This window comes from Dendropsophus ebraccatus, chromosome 8, assembly GCF_027789765.1.
Source record: "Dendropsophus ebraccatus isolate aDenEbr1 chromosome 8, aDenEbr1.pat, whole genome shotgun sequence".
Lineage (NCBI taxonomy): Eukaryota > Metazoa > Chordata > Amphibia > Anura > Hylidae > Dendropsophus > Dendropsophus ebraccatus.
The window spans coordinates 111,664,512-111,682,636 of record NC_091461.1 but is presented as its reverse complement, the minus strand read 5'-3'; the positions used below and the strand labels follow the sequence as shown (position 1 = coordinate 111,682,636).

The 18,125-nt window shown below is 44.2% G+C and overlaps 1 long non-coding RNA gene across 1 annotated transcript in view; it reads left to right on the top strand.

Annotated features, from left to right (window-relative positions):
* LOC138798831 (uncharacterized) overlaps positions 1 to 18,125 on the top strand; it is a 28,282-nt gene that overhangs the window by 2,625 nt on the left and 7,532 nt on the right. The window contains exon 2 of the long non-coding RNA XR_011364177.1: positions 16,756 to 16,860. This is a non-coding gene — a long non-coding RNA (uncharacterized lncRNA). The remainder of the gene's footprint in view (positions 1 to 16,755; positions 16,861 to 18,125) is intronic.

The window sequence follows — 18,125 nt, the reverse complement described above, 5'->3', positions numbered from 1 at the left end:
AATGCGGCATATAACACTCAGTGACAGCAGTGATCCCAGACAGAATGTTTTCTATATGTTGTAGACATTTGTCACAAAAAACAGAGCTGGATCCAGCAATCTGCACCTACTCCTTCTCTATCCATATGTGAAGAATATCATATTCTGATAATTATTAACGACAATAATAATATGTTAAATTTATCACAGCGCCACCCTTGTGTATAGGCTGTGTCTGGTACTGCAATTTGAAGAAACTCTTGGGAAGACATTGTAAAACCTTCTAAATGAAATGATGTTAGTGATGTCTTGTTTTAGTCGTTTCCCCTATAACGTCAATTTATCATAGAGATAAATGACGCCGCGGTTAATGCGGACTGCTTGACTATATCACCGGGTCACGAGGCCTCCGGGTCATTAGAAGCGGACTCATTAAGAGAAGATCTCATCCTCTTTACTTTTATTTCTTAATGACCATAAGAACATTTCATCTCAAGGTACAAAATACTCAAATGGCAACACAATTCCCAGAATGTAATAAGCTTATTACTGCTATCATCTTCTGATAGTGGATCTGGGCTGCAAATGGGCATTCTGGGCAGAAGTGCAGACGTGATCAATACATTATAATGTCTTGTTTTAGAACAGCACCTAGAAAATTAAAGGGGCATTCTAGTGGTTGGAGGCTATGCCCGATCAATGGGGTCACTTGTGGGGAGTTGAAGATATATAGAGATTCTTATACACTGTTTAATAACATTGTTTCTCATTACATCTCCACACTATTGCACATTGCCCCTCCACACTATTGCACATTGCCCCTCCACACTATTTCACATTGCCCCTCCACACTATTGTACATTGCCCCTCCACACTTTTGCAAACTGCCCCTTCACACTATTGTACATTACCCCTCCACACTATTGTATATTGCCCCTCCACACTATTGCAAATTGCCCCTTCACACTATTGTACATTGCCCCTCCACACTATTTCACATTGCACCTCTACACTATTGCACATTGCACCTCTACACTATTGCACATTGCACCTCTACACTATTGCACATTGCCCCCCTACACTATTGCACATTGCCCCTCTACACTGTTGCACATTGCCCCTCCACACTATTGTACATTGCCCCTTCACACTATTGCACATTGCACCTCTACACTATTGCACATTGCCCCTTCACACTATTGTACATTGCCCCTTCACACTATTGCACATTGCACCTCTACACTATTGCACATTGCACCTCTACACTATTGCACATTGCCCCTCCACACTTTTGCACATTGCCCCTTCACACTATTGCACATTGCCCCTTCACACTATTGTACATTGCCCCTCAGCACTATTGCACATTGCCCCTCCACACTATTGCACATTGCCCCTCCACACTTTTGCACATTGCCCCTCTACACTTTTGCACATTGCCCCTCTACACACAAAAATTATTTCATTACCATTCCTTTATTAGAGATGATATGTTTGTATTCTGTCCGCACCCCCCAACTACTCAATTACTATGCCTGCGATGCCTGCGATCCCGGGTGCATAGTTGCGCTCCCGGGATTCTGCGGGCAGGATTTTCCAGGGAATTCAAGATACATTCCCTCGATTTCCAAGGAATGGATCTTGAATTCCCTGGAAGATCCCGGCCACAGATTCCCAGGAGCGCAACTATGCACCCGGGATCGCAGGCATCGCACTGGAGTGAGCGGCTTTCGGACCGAAAGTCCGAAAGTTCCGCTCACCTTTACCCCCAACAACCAACAGAGTACTCTAACAGAGATGAGTGAATCCCTGATCTCAACAAAGTGAAGTGCTTTGTTTGATCAGCGCTCCGATCCCTGCCACTCTGCCCTGGGTGCCAGGGAAAAGATGGCTCCAATCCTGGGAGACTGGGAGAAGTTTCCCAGGATTGGATCCAGCTTTTCCCAGCATCCTGGGAGGAGTGACAGGGAGCGGAGCAGGGCTTCATGAGCGGAGCACTGATCAAACAAAACACTTCACTGAGATCAGTGATTAGCTAATCTCTACTAACAATAACAAGCTATCCAATGACTAATAATAATAATAATAATAATAATAATAATAATAATAATAATAATAAAAATAATAATTGCTAAATTCCCAGTGGTCGGACTCCCAACACTTGCTAAAATTGGGGTCATCTGTTCCCAGTTTGAATGGAGCGTTGGATAAGCATATGTACTACTGCACATGCTCCCCTGTTACTCCATTTACATGGTGGATACATGACCCCTGTTCTAGTGATTGCTGGAGGTCCCAGAGGTCCGACCCCCATTGATCTAGAAGTGGAGAGATGTAAACTCTGAATACCACTTTAATATAGTTAACCCTAGTCAAAAGCCTTGAATAGCCTAGATAATACATATGGATGAAGCCGGCTTGAGGTCTATCACACTTGGGACATAAAATGCTTGCCTTGCAATAAAATTTCGCCAGTCTCTTGAAGTATAATACGAGCATAGAAAATATATATATAAAAAAATCTGTCACACTGTGTACCCTATTAAACGAAATCCATTTCCCGCCTATTAAAATTCTCCTCCAGTCTATATCTCCCAATGGACCAATATCTCTATTCCGGCGTCCATGAATAAGCGTCCTCCTTTATAGTCTAACAAACCTTTGTATATCTTGCAGATAGCTTTCTTTCCATTATTACTATTGTATAAACGGCTCACCAAATTTACTTCTATGAACTGAAACCATTCAACATTTTTGTGACAACCAACAAGTACTTTAGCTGCAAGTATCGAAAGACCCATAAATCCCCGGATTCCCTTAGATACGCATTACTTAAAATATTGTGAATTCTATAATTGTGCCATCATTTCCCTTCTTTTAACTTCACTATCTCCTCCAAGTGAACATTATAACAGTGAGAATTTTAATGTTCTTTAATTTATAGAATCTCCCTTAAAGCGTACCTGTTGTTTCCGGTAATATAACATATGCAGGCTTTAGCTCTAATTTGCAGTAGTTCCTGAGCTAGTGGCTATAGAAAAGCTGCTATGATATTTTCATACAATGTACAAACAAAAGAGCATCTCTGTGTGTGCTATAGAATCTCTATAGAACACCCTCAGACATTGCAGCAGCATAGAGGACATTATAAAACAGTGTTGAGCAGAGTAAGCTGTAAAATCAGCACTGGGCTGAGATGTAGCACTAGTCTCCATCCTCCCCATTCCCCTCTAAAAAAACTTCTATGGGCAGCTATGTAACTTGATACCTCAGTAGGTTCATCCCTGTTAAGATTTTTTTTTTTTTTTTTTTTCGGCGTAATGATGAGCATTGTGCTCATTAGCTCTCTGATAAGATATAGTACAAAGTATATTTTTCCGTAGCTATAATTGATTATTATGTTAAGTTTGGTTATTGTAAATCGAGTATTTAATGTGGTATTCCCATTGCATGAAGTTTTCCCCTATCAGCAGGATAGGGCATGATAAGCAGATTGGTGGGGTTCTTCCGCTTAAACTCCTATGGTCCTGATAATGGGGACGACATTGTCCCCAAAATGAAAGGTACACACTAGAGATAAACAAATCTCAAGCACACTTGGGTCCGTCCGAAGCCAGTCATGCGGCATTTGATTACCAGGAGACGTTGGATGCAGCCCTAGGAAGTCCTGGAAAACATGGATACAGGCTATGGCTGTGTCCATGTTTTTCAGGCAGACTTATTGCCGTGGCTCGGGGCGCTGGATACTGGTGTTGAACCAGACGGAGGGCTCTGGTGTTTTGGGACGACTTGTGTCAGAGACACCTAGTGGCTGGAGTAGGGTACATCAACTGTGGCACCTGACAGAACTAGTTTTATCTGGGTGTGTAAAGATAGAAGAACCACCTGTAGTGGGATACTAAATTATGGCTGTATCCAATCAGATGCCGCAAGCACAGGCTTGGACAGGCCTGTCCATACTTGCTCTATGGGGTCGCCAAATCTTTCCGAGTTCAGTTGTGCAGGCATCTATGGCTAAGGCACTGTGTAGAGGAATCTAGGGCTAAGACACTATGAGGAGATAACAAAGGCCTGGGACACTGTGTTGAGATATCTAGGACAAAGGCATTATATGGAGATACCAGGGTTGAGGCACTGGGTCAAGGAAACTAGGCTAAGACATTGTGGGGGAAATTTATCAAACTGGTGTAACGTAGAATTGTCTTAGTCCCCCCTAGCAACCAATCAGATTCCACCTTTCATTTTTAAAGAATCTGTGAGAAATGAAAAGTGGAATCTGATTGGTTGCTAGGGGCAACTGAGACAATTCTACTTTATACCAGTTCGATAAATCTCCCCCATGTGTAGGTTTGGAGATATCTAGAGCTGAGGAGACACTATGTGGAGACACCAAAGGTTGGGGCACTGTGTGGAGGTATCTAAGGCTAAAGCTCTATGTGGAGATACAAACGACTAGGCCAATGTTTGGAGACATCTAGGACTGGGGCACTGTTTGGAGGTATCTAGAGCTGAAGAGGCATTAGGTGGAGATATCAATGGCTGAAGCATTGTGTTCAGACATCTAAGGCTGAGGCACTATGTGGAGTAAACTAGGGCTGAGGCACTGTGTGGAGGAAACTGAGGCACTGTGTTATTGAAATTAGGGCTGAAGCACTATTTGGAGCATCAGAACCTATAACAGAGAAACTGTGAAGACCTGAGCCTTCTATGGAGCATATCGGACTATTCTAGTGGGAGGAGCCTCTAGTGTTCCTAAAATCTTTAACCTCTGATTTCATTCGGTCCAAAATGACTGACCAATCCCTAGACTGGACCTTCGGTATAAAGTGCCGCCATAGGTGGAGCTTCATGTTAAATGTTTTTGGGATTTTGTTCTGAAAGAATTATCACAGAACTATTCATAACACAGTAATTTAGAGTAGAAACGATGTATATGTATAAAGCTTAACCTTTACAGACGAACATCAACATGTCATAATCAACAGGATATGTTTTGGTTCGGTGATTATCACAGAGGGTTATTATAAGCTCAGAGAGAACGGCACAAGTGTTTAAATAATACAAAAACAAATGGATGTCTCAAGGTAAAGACGACCAGAACCATCACCGATGATATATGACTAGATTAACTGATGAAGCCATAAATTGCTGATTCGTGGTGATCTGAAGTCCATTTTGACCTCACGTTGGACATGGGGGATGTTTTTTTTATTTCATAAGACTTAAAAAAATAAAAATGTTTATGCACTGTTCAACGTTGAAACTGCAAAACAAAAAAGTTATAGGTGTCAGATACCGAGCCGGCTCTGCTCTGGAGACGCCAACAGCGTCCTTCATGATCAGCAGGGCTGTTTGCTGGAGGCGCGCCAATGGCGTCCCTGGCAGCCAGCCTGTTGCAGTTTATTTTGTTTGATCATACTGAGGCCAGGGCTTCACCACCCCCGGTCGATCAGCTACAGGTGTCATGTATTGGGCTGAGTGACTGACAGATGACCTGGCCAGTTAGCTGTCAGCACTTAGCCTTCTGTCCACTATAAGTTTCAGCCCTGGCACTTACCCCTTGACTGTGATAGCGCCTTGTGCCTTGACCTAGCATTCTCCTGACTGTTTGTTATTGTGACTTTGACCTTTGGATTTCGTACCCTGACTTTGCTTCCTGGATTTTGATTTTGTACCTTCGCTGTCCGTGTGTTGCTGACCCCGTACTCTGACCATTCTCTATTGTGTTTGTTTGTCCTGTCTTGTTTTGTGTTGCATTTATTTCAGTGTAAGGATTGTCGACCAGTTGTCCGCAGTAATCTTTAGTACTGTTTGTGGCAAGTAGGTAAGGTCAGCTGGGGAGGGTGCCAGTCTAGGGATGCACTTGTCTGTTGTCTTCCCAGTTCCCTACCTGACAATAGGATTCTAAAAATCACAGGAAAAATTGTGAAACAAATGATGAAAAAATCGAGGGAAAATTTTGAGTATTGTTAGTATGGAATAGGAGCGCAACCCACACTGACACTGCTTGGCATTCTATGATGGTTTAGTCACGCTGAATGCACTTGTTCACAAAAGATCCCCTGCTGGCAGTTTCTTTTGCATTTGCCGACCAATGATGTCCTAGATATGTTGGAAGGGTGACAAAACTAGAACATGGTACCACATTTAGCCACACAGGTTGCTCACAGTAACACTAGGAACATGTGGTCTGGCTTCAGGTAGAAAAATGGCTCCTAGGACTCTTTGGAAAAAATGGTGGCATCACTGGTTACACAACTTAATCAATGTAACGCCCAGCCGTAAGTGTACGTGGAGTGAAGACTAGAGGGGTACCGTACATTATACACTCCACACCATAATCCTGGGAGTAGGACCAGTGTGACATTCCCTCGTGAAGGCCATGTGATCTCCAGACTGGTCTCTGGCTGTCATTGCCTGCAACGGTGGCTGAAGTACTTGCTTGCAGCTATAGGGAGTCTTGAAAAACATGGATACAGTCTATGGTGTGTAGGCGTATCCATGATTTCCAGGCAGCCTTAGAACTGCATCCAACTTCTTCAGCCACCGGTAATCAAATGTTGCACGTTCGTGTTTGGACAGAGCTGAGCGTGCTTGAGGTTCCCCCATCTCTAATAAGCAGGACTCATCACTGAAGAGGATAGACCTCCATGTTTGTCTTGCTCCGCACAATAAGTTTATGGCATCTCTTTCTTGGTGTTGAAATTTCAATGTGGAGGAACATTCTGATTGGTCTTTGCAACAGTTCAAACATTTTTGCTTACAATTGTTATTTCTTTTGTCTTGTATTTCAAAAATGTCAAAACTAAAAAAACAAACAAAAAACCCCTGTCTAATTCCTGGACAATGTAAACTTTTGCTACGTTTACACGGAACGATAATTGGCCCGATCGTACGATTAACGATGTCGGAGTAACTATTTTTTTTCATCGTCAGCGTTTAGATGGTACGATATATCGTACGGAAAAATCGTTTTGCGATCGTTTTGCAATCGTGCGCCCACAGCCCGGCCCGGCCACAGCCCGCCCCCCCCCCGCGCGCAGCCCGGCCCCCTGCTCATCCGCAGCCTGGCCCCACAGTCAACCGCAGCCCCCTGCGCCGCCCTGATCGCCACCCCCGCCGCCGCTCCGATCGCCACCCCCGCTGCCCCGATCCCCACCCCCACCGCTGCTCCGATCGACACCCCCCGCCGCCGCCGATCTGATCGCCGCCCCTTCCCCCACCGCCCCGTCCGCGAGCATACGTTACCTGCTCCGCGTAGCAGGTCTTCAAAATCCCCGACTCCCCTCTTCAGTGCATTGATTGGCTGAAGAGGTGAGTCGGGAATTTCAAACGGCTCCTCTTCAGCCAATCAGTGCTGAAGAGGAGCCGTTTGAAATTCCCGGCTCCCCTCTTCAGCCTATCAATGCTCTGAAGAGGGGAGTCGGGATTTCGAAGACCTGCTACGCGGAGCAGGTAACGTATGCTCGTGGCGGGGGGATCGTAGCGGCGGGGGGCGATCGTAGCGTCGGCGGGGCGATCAGAGTGACGGCGGCGGGGATGGCGATCGGGGCGGCGGGGTGGCAATCGGAGCGGCGATGGGGGTGGCGATTGGGGAGGCGGGGGTGGCGATCAGAGTGGCGGCGATGGAGCCGGCGAAGGGGGCTGCAGATGAGCGGGGGACCGGGCTGCGAGCGGGGGGCCGGGGCGAACAGCAAACAACAATTTAAGAACATGTTATGGTACTTTTACACGGAGCGATAATTCGTCCGATCTCAAGATTAACGATTTTGAATGAACAATTTTTTATAACGATCAGCGTTTAGACGGAACGATAAATCGTACGGAAAATTCGCTATGCGATCGTTTTGCGATCACATAGGTGAAATCGCTGAAAGACTGTTTACACTGAACGATCTGAGAATTTTTTGCGAACGATCAACGATGATTTGAGAACATGTTGAAAGATCAAAATGAACGATTTTTTGCTCGTCGTTTGAAGGTTCGCTGCGTTTACATGTACAATTATCGTTCGAATTCGATCGTTATCGTGCAAAAACGAAAAATTCGCCCGATCGTTCCGTGTAAACGTAGCATTAGACTAGACCGTCTAAAATGCATTAGATTTATCAATATATCAGTCTGTTTGATAAATCTAAGCTTACATAGTGAAGACACGTTATTATGACAAGTAGCTAATATCCAGTATAACCACTGGGTGCAGCACAGACAGCATCTAGATGGGCTGTCCAGGCATGATGGATATTGTAGTTTTGCAACAGCTGGAGGGCCAAAGGTTCTCCACCACTGTAAGATGTGACCCGAAGGGATGGATTATCCCCCAGATCTGGTCAGAACACCTCCAAATTGGATGATCTACTATTGTAGTATATCGAAAGTTCTATAAGCATCTTTCAGATGAACAAGCAAAACACTTACCTAGTACGGTTGAGCTACAAGATTGGCACAACACTATGACACACTTTTTGGCAAAGGTACCGCAGCCCGTGGAGGATCACCACTGGAAACTTCTGAGGCGTAGAGGCAAAGAAGCGAAGAAGGAAGTGCAGGAAGGATTCCTCCTTTAAGTGACTGTACCATCAGCTACTACATCACCTTGTTTTTATTTTACCTTAATGGATAGGTGTTGCCGCCTATTTTTGAACTGCCGCCTGGCTCCTGTGCCGTTTTTCCGGGAGCACTGGCCCGACCTGGAGCCAGTTATGTTAGACATAGCTGGTAGCCCCCTGGTTCAATATAGCAATGAGCTTGTCCACTGTAGCGTGTTAGTCCACTCTTTAGCAGCCATCGCTCATCTCTCACATCAATGGCACATGGTGCTATATAGTTTCCGCATCACTTATTCTCAATGGAGCCATTTCTCCCGTCATTATCCATTTTCACCACAGCATCAGAACAAATTCACAAATTATGTAGTGCCAGAAATACCGCCATCATGTGGCGGAAAGCCGAAATTCATCTCTTATTGCAACTCTGATAAACCTCCCCTTTTTACGCATGAGAGCGGTTTGGGATACGCGTGCAGGTAGCGGTCATAATAATGCGACTGTTTATACAGATGCAGCAAATCCAGCTCTTGGCTCAGAACGCGCCATTACGCCATCACTTGATTGTCAGTCTTTGTGACAGAACTTCATCATTCCAATTGTTCTGTCATGTAAGAGCTAAATGAGTAAGCAGACCCCCCAGTTTCTGTTGTGTCTGAGCTTTATAATGTTATAATGCTCCGAACAATCTCCAGTAAACGCGTCAAGGGATTTTTAATACAATCTGCTGATTAAGGAAAGTATTAAGTGTATTCAGCCATGAAAAAGATGTTGATTATAATATACCTCAGCTGTGCTACGACGTGTTGACCATGAAGAAAAATAAAATAGAAAATGAAATGTGATTAGTTCCTGATGGGCTGAGGTTCTTGGGGGATGAATGGCATGGTGAGAATATATATGTATACCTCTCCCCCTTGTCCATTAACATGGCGTGTATATAATAGCCATATAGTGACTTACGCCATTGTATCATTGTAATATTTGCTAAGCGTAGACTTTGACATGCATTGTGCCCGGCAGGGGGGCTGCAAATGGCTAAGACCAATTATTATTGTTTGCCGACACTGCAATTACGCTGCATGATTATGATATTATAAGTAAAGTATACTTTCAAGGAAAGTATTATAGCGGCACTGACGTTCGGCAAACAAGGACACGGCAAACATTAAATTGTAAGAGCAAACATATTATATAGAGGAAATGATGCTTATTATTGCCGTACACACTGTGACAATTACAAGGGTCACAGACGATACAGAAAGTTTACATCGCTAATTATCAGAAGAAGGTTTAAAGGCCTATTCCAGGAAATGCCACAGATGGCAGCACCTCATGATGGCCGGATAGGGGTATAGCTGGTAGAGCTCAAGGCTAGCTGGGTATAGTAGTCTGCGTGTCAGGTGGCAAGGGGGTGGTGTTAGCGTAGCATTCATACTAAGAGAATAGTTGATGCCAGGGGGACATTAGGCAGAAATATCCAACCCTGGGCAAGAAAATTGTGGCAGAATATAGAACTTATCCTCGCAGCATGGACTGGAATAGTGATTTGCTTGTGGCAAATTCATGACCTTGAAGAGGAAACAAACCGCTTCCACAAAGGGAAAATCTTCTTTGGTTTGACTTTTATAGACAAGTAATTTAAATTTGAGCTCAAGGGCAGCTTCAGGAACTTGGTCCTGGAACTATCTACCTATTTACTTGTCTCTCCCTTTATACTCTATATGATTTTAGCTTAATAGCAGACTAACTATTCAAGAGATGAGCTAGCAGCCATGGTCTGGCCAAAGCCAGGCTCACTCTGGTTTTAGGCATACCGTTTCCAGGTCCAACTAGGGACCAGGGATTGCTCCCTTTGAATAATGGATAATGTGACCAAAGCATCGTATTTTCATACATGGGACCACTGGGTGTGGTAAAGACATAGCAGTAATGTTCCCTTGCACTGACAATATACCTCAGCGTATGCTGTTAAGCAGTGTGACAAGTAAAGTGTCAGTACATACAAAGAAAACACAATACCCAAACTCAGTTTAAAGTGTAAACAGTGTCTATTATCCCCTACATGCTGCAGGGTGCACTGTGTTTTGGTCTTTTCACTCTCTTGCACTTTTTTAGCGTGTTTATCTTCTAGCATCTTCACATTTGTGCTGGCCAGGCTTCCTGGGTGTTTGGCTCCCTCAAGAGGCAGTTGTACGCCTGTTCACTTGTATTTATAGACTCAGCACATAAGTTCTAGTGAATTCTAGGCTAATCACCTAAGGGTATTTACAGCCATCACTTCCAGACCTCTATCCTCAGTGTTTTTTTCATCCAACCATGGCTCTGCTTCTGGGCTATTCACCACTTTCTCGCTTCCTAGTGACCTTCTAGCCATTTGGATCTTGTTCCCTTCCTCTTCCACTGCTCAGCTCCCGTCAGAACGATGTCTTAACACTAAATTTTGGTGTTCCACCGCAGAATAAGAGCTCGATTGCTCCTTTTTTTTGAGGGTAGCGACCTGGGAGTTTCCCGCAAAAAAAAAAAAAACATCCTGCCTTGTGGTGGGCTCTAGTGAAATCCGGGGTCTTCTTAGACTCCACTCCTTGGAGAAGGTATGTCGGCACTCCTCGATGATCCATGGGATCCATCCCCTCATGCCTGGTCTATCCATCACAGTACAACTAAGCCATGGATTCCATTGACCCTGCTCTTCCTGACTCACTGTACCTAGTTGCAGAAGTTGGCCGTCATGGTGCTTGTGAGGAACAATTGTTCCAGGTGCTCTTAAATATTGCGACACGCCTTCCACCATCTGCTTCTGTTACCATCATTCCTGGCAGGTCATCCCTGCATCTGCCTCTGCATCCACACATTAATGGAGATATTAACCCTTGAATCTCTTTGGACCACCAGGGATATTAACCAATAAAAACTCTAGACCATCAGGGATAGTAACTCCTAATATACTCTAGAAAAATCTACGATATTCATCCCAAAACCTCTCCAGACCCCCAGAGATAATTACCACTAAAACACACAATAAGATGTGCTAACCACTAAATCACCTTAAGGCTATGTTCACACAACGTAAGAGACTGGCCGTTCCGTGCACGGATCATCCAGGCCGGTACTTAGGCCGGTACTCAGCAGGCCTTCTATATCTTCTATGGGCTGCCTGGGCGATCAAGTGATAACCAGACAGCCCCTCTGCAGCTGCCCAAAGCCCCCCCTGTATTCACCCACTTGCTGCTGGCAGTGAGCGGGGAACAAGGAGCAAGCAAGCGCTGACAGCGCTCGTGTGGTGTCCCATCACAGGTGTTTCTAGTTTATGCACCTGTCGAAGAAGCCTTATGCTTCAAAGTAAAGTGGTAATGAAGGTGCATTCTCAGATATTACCACAAGATGTCACTGTTTATATCTATGTATGTTGCACAGCTGTAGTAAGCCAAGGGTTATTGCTGTATTTTGTAATTATGTACACCAATGAGAGATGCTCTTCTCTGCCTACCTATCTCTAGCTTCTTTTCTTCTATGCATTCTCTTCTCCACCACTCACAGGAGCTATTATATACCTGTAGGAAGTAGTCACATGGGGAGAGGAAGTGTAGCTCCTTTTTAGTTAGTTCTTCTCAGATTCTCAGTGAGGCAAGACACACAGATCAGGCATCCCTGCTGAACTCAGCCAGGAGCCTATCTCTGTCAGGTTCCCTGTCTGGGACAGACCAGCTGTAGTGTTAGTACACGGGCATGGAGAAAGCAGAGACCTTCTTTCCTAAAACAACATTTATACTCAAGATGCAGTGCTAAACACTATATAGTCGGAGAACACCTCAACCTACACCGTTAACATATCTACACAGTGCAGAACAGTATCCTAGATTGAGGGACTGACCTGAATAGAGCAAAGCAGCCAGAGTCAAGGCCTATGTACTCCATCTCGCAGCGCAGGTGACACGGGACACCATCGGACACTTTCCTCAACTCAGGTAACCAAGACTGGGGCTTGTGTCACCTATGTAGGAGGTTACCCTGACACTGCATGGCAGAAGGTGGTTTATAGCGACAAAGGTCGAAACACGGGCACAAGTATTCTTCTTCTTTCAAGTTTTTCTTATACAAGTATCTCTTACTAAATTGGGTTGAATCTCTCCTGACAAACTCCTCTTCTACTCTACTGAACTAAACTAGCATTACTGTTCTACCTCAGCAACTCTCAGTACAGATCCTGTGAAAGCAAGTCTGTATCAGTCATGTATCTATTAGGCTATGTTCACACAATGTGAACGACTGGCCGTTCCGTGACTGTAGTCACGGCCGGTAGTGCAGTGGCCGTAGTGTTCTGATGCGGGCGCAACAGCGCGCGCCCGCATCAGAACTCCCCATAGGACACAATAAAGCAAGTGGCCGGAGCCGCTCGCTTCATTGTTTGAACTGACAGGGTTTTCATACGGCCGCAATTCACTGAATTGCGTCCGCAGAAAACTGACATGTCATTTCTTTGCGGCACAATAGGACAATAGGCTATGGCAACAACTGCCTTACTTTTACGTAGTGTGAACATAGCCTTATCCTGTATTATCAGAGACTTATCAGTAAATATCAATTTATTTATTCAACTGGGACTATATACACAGGCTACACCATTCTTGGGTCATTTCCCCCTTTCTGTGGGTGGCGGTACCGACAGTCCAGGTGGGTCATATCTCCACTCCGGACCCCCGTGATAAGAGCCCAAGGGACCCATCAAAACCCAGCAGGTCACCGACCATTAGGGGACAATACAGCCAGCCAAAAAAACCCCTAAAAACAGGTGCAACACTATACCTGTGTGCCGAGTTAGCACTGGTGTCACGACTACACCACCATTGGCTGAGCTGTATTCCAACCACCGACATAACATCATCCTGGCGGTTGGGCACTACACAACCTGGTGCACATCAACAACACCATGACACCACACTCGTTTGCTCCTCTCTGTCGCTCCGTGTAATAGGGGCTTAAGCCTCACTAGACCACCAGGGATATTACTGGGAACATTATTATATTTGATACAATTTTCCTGTTTTACACCTGGGCGTATTTTCATATGATAAGATCATTGCTTTAATTACTTCTCCAGATGATAGAAGGATCGGATAATACTAATTATTTTCGAACAAAGTGAACTGAAATCTGAAAATGACAAGAAAACTATAATAAGTTATTACCACGTCTGAGCTGGAATCCTAATTACTACTGATCAGCGGCAGAAATAACTCTAACCAAGGTAATAATGAGCCCTTACCTCATCACAGGACAAGCCGGGACGCCTCACAACAGAACATTTTCTACCACAGTGTTATCTATTATTGGGATATTTGCCTTAAAGCGGAGTATTTTTGTGATATTTATTTATGAGTTTATGTCCATTATGTACAGTACATAACAGCTTTATATGGATGAATATGTACTGTATGGTTTGGCTCATTGTTGGGCTTGTGTACTATGTTAATTAAGCAGAGTACTTGTACCTTCCTTAGGGGGCAGTGCTGAAGGTGGTGCAGCAGTAATAGTCACACCCTGGAAATATAAGCCCTACTCCAAAAATAAGTCCTAGTTACAGTCAGCTGACCAGATCTAGGTGCTTTGCATCAGCCAATCAGGACCAGACTTGTTATGCTCCGCCCCCACCTGTTCAACCCCGGCTGTAGGGGAGGCAGGAGGGATACGAAGATGCACAAGGGGGACATTGAAGATGGGGGGGGGGTATGTGGGCAACTTTGGGGGAAAGGTATAAAGTATAGAGAATACCTGCAGAGAGGAGATGTTGACAGGATGGGGGAAAAAATGGGGGAAAAAGTAGGGGGACTACCTACAGAGGGGCATGTATACAGTACAGAGATAAGGGAGAGATAACAGAACCTCCTAAAGTCATTTAGAATGGTCCCTGGAGGGCAACTGTCCCAGTGTATTCAGTGGTGGCTACCGCATCAGACATCCACTTGGCCAGACTTGGCCGGATCAGCGAGATATAACAGTGTACAGTAGGGGTGTCAAACTGCAGACCTCCAGCTGTTCGAAGACTACAACTCCCATCATGTCGGACAACTGAAGCTTTGGCTTCAAGACATGAAGGTAATTGTAGTTTTCAACAGCTGGGGGCCCCCAAGTTTGACACCCCTGGTATACAGGGACTTTGACAGTACTCTACCTGTACAAACAATTTACAGTACCTGTACGAACAAATAGCAGTACCTGAACAACAAATTTAACGACAAATTCAAAAATCTAGATTATTAGTAAGTGACTGTAAAACATATGGTGCATTGGAGGTGACATTGCCTGCCTACTGTACTGCCTGCCATCTCCCCTCTCAAAATGTTGTATTAATTCATAATATGGTGGTCATAGAATAGTATTATAGGCCCATCCTGTACCTTAGCAGACCACTGTTTGAATATAAAGATATTGTACACAACTTCTTTTAAGGATCTACACAAACCCTCCAGGCTACCAACAAAGCTCCATGTACCACCCCAACTTCCTAAGAGAGGGCAGGTGGGCAGTTTATATTCCAAAATGGTATAGTGGACGCAAAGCCAGACTCTGCTTCTTGGCACTCCTCCTCTGCACCAATCAGGTCCCTTCTTTCCTGCCTTATTCTTCCTATACACACTTAGCCCCTCATCTGCCTGCCTTCTACCTGAAGGGTGTCCATGTCGGACAATAGGTCCAGATATGAGAGTCATCCTATATTTTGTCAGAATTTTGTCACGGATGCCCAATCGAATCCTATAGGATCATCCAGACTTTTGGACAGCTCCAGATGCGCATCCCAAAACTGCCCAGAATTCTGGATGACTGCTCATCAGTCCAGGCCAGCACCAGCACCTGGGCAAGCACTTCCGGGGGCTGTGCCTTGCCCTTTAAATGTATGAGCTTCTTATTAGAAGCGTACACATTTAAATGTGTTGCAGTGGCCCCTGGTCCACTCTCCCTCTTCCCCCAGCACTGTGATGTATGTGTGACATCACTCGTGTACTCACAGAGCAGTGAGGGAGAAGCTGGAGAAGGGCACCACTGCAGTCTGCAGCAGGTGAGTATGCCTTTTTTTTTTACTTTAGTTTTTATGGTCAGAAAATAGTGACCATTTCCTGAATCCTCCTAATCAGTATTTTCTCACCGTAAAAACGGCCACAGATGTGTGCAGGAGGCCTAAAAATAGTACATTGGGAAAACTGCTGTAAGGGTGCCTTCACACACACCAGATCCGCAGCGGATTTCACGCTGCAAATTCGCAACAAATTCCACTGCGGATCCAATGCCAGTTCATCCCTATGAGAATAACATCCCTCTGCGAGTATGTTAGTTAACCCATCATACATCACCTGCTCCACGCTCCAGCTTGCTTCAGGGGCTCCCGGCATCCAGCCCATCGAAGCAAGCCAGAGCCGGGAGCAGGTTATGTATGCTCCAGCCAGCGGGGGGTTAACTTACATACTCGCAGTGGGATGTCAATGTATACTCATAGGGATGAACTGCCACTGGATCCGCAGCGGATTTCTCTGTGAATTCGCAGCGTAAAATCCGCTGCAGATCTGGTGTGTGGTAAGGCACCCTTACAATAAATGTGCCCATAGGGGTGCATTTCCAAAAGTATACTCTTTTTTTCTCTGTCTAATACAATATTTTGCATTAAAATGTATCTTGGGAGTCTGTCAGCAGCTGAGGAGGAGGCCATCATTATTGAAGGTGCTCTATATCCTCAGTGTACATCCCAGGATATGACTGATAGATCACAGGGTCAAAGGGTCACACAGCACATACAGCACTGCTTAATATACTTGTATTACATAGGTCGAAGCAATGATAAGAATATGGAAGACAATATTAGAAATGCTAAGAGGTGTTGAGTGCCAGGCCCTTATTGAAGACCCTCAATTACCATCTGAATTCTGTTCAGGGAAATCTAGGACAGCTCTGTGTAAAATTGTTAAGTGTGACTCAATGCTGGCAGCGGCGCTCAGACGGGTTTCACACAATTTCATTGTGCAGTTTTTGAAAGCAAAACTGTTCACAGCAGTCAGCTTTTGAGAGTAAACCTCGGGGACTAGTAAAGATCTTGGATAAGTGAGAAGAACATTTAGAAAATAGAAACGGCTTCTGAGCGATGCCACAAATTGGGTGTAAGACGTTCTTAGCAGACTTTGTATATACACATTTCTGCAAATGCAACTGCATAGTGTACAGTAACTTATTAACTCCACAGGGACCTGGATCCGGTGCATAAAAAGCTAGAACGCTATTTGTGGGATTTACAGTATTTGCAAAATGAGGACAGCGAGCATCACATGATCCCAGCAAAACAGAACTGGTAAAGCGTTACTTTTACTTTTATGTCTTTTATTATACAGTCAAGTTTGTGGTTGTTCTGAAATTCTTATTTGCTACTATGACTTTTATTTGAAAAAAAAAAAAAACATATTATGACTGGTCTTTGTTAATTATTACTGGCAATGCATTTGGCAAAGTTTTTATTATTAATATTATTATTATTATTGTTTTTTGTTGCCCTTTATTTTTAACCCTTTCTGGACCGGGCTAATTTTCGTTTTTGCATTTTCGTTTTTACCTCCTTGTGCTTAAAAGGCCATAGCAGTTGCATTTTTAAACCTACAGACCCACACGAGACCTTTTTTTTTGCGTCACTAATTGTACTTTGCAATGACAGGCTGAAATTTTGCATAAAAAATGCTGGGAAACTAGAAAAAAATTATATGCGCAGTGAAATTGAAAAAAAAAACAACCCAATTCTTTTTCTTTGGAGGGGATTCGTTTTTACGCTGTGTGTCCAATGGAAAAACTGACATGTTGTATATGTTCTTCAAGTTGGTACAATTAAAACGATATGTAACATGTATAACTTTTATTGTATCGGATGGCCTGTAAAAAATTCAAACCATTGTTAACAAATATATGTTCCTTAAAATCGCTCTATTTCCATGCTTATAGCGCTTTTATCCTTTGGTGTTTGGAGCTGTATGAGGTGTAGTTTTTTGTGCAATGATGTGTTCTTTCTATCGATACCTTGATTGCGCATATGCGACTTTTTAATAACTTTTTATTACAATTTTTCTGGACTTGATGCGACCAAAAATGCAATTTTGCACTTTGGGATTTTTTTGCGCTTACATCGTTTACCGTGCGAGATCAGGAAAGTGATAATTTAATAATTCGGGCGATTACGCACGCAGCGATAGCAAACATTTTTATTTATTTATTTTTATTTATAACATGGGAAAAGGGGGGGGGGGGTGATTCAAACTTATATTAGGGGAGGGGGCTTTTTCTTAATAATAACACTTTTTAAAAAAAAAAAAATACATATACTAGAAGCCCCCCTGGGGTTAGGGTTATTCCCCCTGGGGTTAGGGTTATTCCTCCCTGGGGGACTACTAGTATATGCACACTAATCTCTCATAGAGATCTATGCTGTATAGGATATACAGCATAGATCGACAAGATCAGTGTTCTATTGCTTTTGGCTGCTGCAGCCAAAAGCAATAGAATGCTGAGCCGGGATCAGCGCCATTACGGCGCAGACTCCGGCCGGCATCAGATGCGGTGATCGCTCCTCCG